General features: G+C 43.0%; 1 non-coding gene across 1 annotated transcript; it reads left to right on the top strand.

Annotated features, from left to right (window-relative positions):
* The first annotated feature begins 882 nt into the window (after nucleotides 1-882).
* On the top strand, nucleotides 883-990 carry LOC148554420 (small nucleolar RNA R71). The gene has a single exon (XR_015887996.1). It is a non-coding gene; the product is annotated as a small nucleolar RNA R71 (small nucleolar RNA).
* Nucleotides 991-1,670: the final 680 nt, after the last annotated feature.

Raw genomic sequence — 1,670 nt, 5'->3', positions numbered from 1 at the left:
AGCCTCAGATTCCCATGGTTCCTCATTAGGGAACTCCTTGGAGGTCAGTGGACGTCCATTGAGGTCTTCCTCAGTGGAGATCACTGCCTCTTCCTCCTCTCCAAGTTCGGCCGTGTGGGATGTGTTGATGGCCTTGCACTCTCCTTTTAGATTCTCCTCTGTATTGCTTGGGAGAGTACTAGGAGGGAGTTCAGTAACTTTCTTACTCAGTTGACCCACTTGTGCCTCCAAATTTCTAATGGAGGACCTTGTTTCAGTCATAAAACTTTGAGTGGTTTTAATTAGATCAGAGACTATGGTAGCCAAGTCAGAGTGGTTCTGCTTAGGATTCTCTGTCTGCTGCTGAGAAGATGATGGAAAAGGCTTGCTATTGCTAAACCTATTTCTTCCACCATTATTGTTATTGAAGCGTTGTTGAGGCCTCTGTTGATCCTTCCATGAGAGATTTGGGTGATTTCTCCATGAAGGATTATAGGTGTTTCCATAGGGTTCTCCCATGTAATTCACCTCTTCCATTGTAGGGTTCTCAGGATCATAAGCTTCTTCCTCAGATGAAGCCTCTTTAGTACTGCCTGTTGCTGCTTGCATTCCAGGCAGACTTTGAGAAATCATATTGACTTGCTGAGTCAATATTTTATTCTGAGCCAGTATGGCATTCAGAGTATCAATCTCAAGAACTCCTTTCTTCTGAGTTGTCCCATTATTCACAGGATTTCTCTCAGAGGTGTACATAAATTGGTTGTTTGCAACCATCTCAATGAGTTCTTGAGCTTCTGCAGGCGTCTTCTTCAGATGAAGAGATCCTCCAGCAGAGCTGTCCAATGACATCTTGGATAGTTCAGATAGACCATCATAGAAGATACCTATGATGCTCCATTCCGAAAGCATGTCAGAAGGACACTTTCTAATCAATTGCTTGTATCTTTCCCAAGCTTCATAGAGGGATTCTCCTTCCTTCTGTCTGAAGGTTTGGACTTCCACTCTAAGCTTACTCAATTTTTGAGGTGGAAAGAACTTTGCCAAGAAGGCATTGACTAGCTTTTCCCAAGAGTTCAGGCTTTCTTTAGGTTGTGAGTCCAACCATATCCTAGCTCTGTCTCTTACAGCAAAAGGAAAAAGCATAAGTCTGTAGATCTCGGGATCAACCCCATTGGTCTTGACAGTGTCACAGATTTGCAAAAATTCAGCTAAAAACTGATGAGGATCTTCCAATGGAAGTCCATGAAACTTGTAATTCTGTTGCATTAGAGAAACTAATTGAGGCTCAAGCTCAAAATTGTTTGCTCCAATGGCAGGGATAGAGATGCTTCTCCCATATAAGTCGAGAGTAGGTGCAGTAAAGTCACCAAGCACCTTCCTTAGGTGCCATAAATGGTTATGGAAAAATAAAAAGCAACACTTTTACCACACCAAACTTAAAAGGTTTGCTCGTCCTCGAGCAAAAGAAGAAGGAAAGAAGAAGAAGAAGAAGAAGAAGAAGAAGAAGAAGAAATGGAGGAGATGGAGGTAGAGAGTGAGTTCGGCCTAGGGGTATAAGGTGTTTATGATGTGTGAAATGGAAGGAGGGATGAGGGGTTTATATAGGAGTGGAGGGAGGGTTAGGGTTCGTGTATTTGGGGTTGGGTTTGGGAGGGAAAGTGTTTGAACTTGAATAGTGAGGTAGGTGGGGT

The sequence above is a fragment of the Arachis ipaensis genome, chromosome B6 (genome assembly GCF_059453495.1).
Source record: "Arachis ipaensis isolate K30076 ecotype BB chromosome B6, ASM5945349v1, whole genome shotgun sequence".
NCBI lineage: Eukaryota > Viridiplantae > Streptophyta > Magnoliopsida > Fabales > Fabaceae > Arachis > Arachis ipaensis.
Note: the sequence above shows the minus strand (reverse complement) of the source record. Positions and strands in the feature narration are given on the sequence as shown.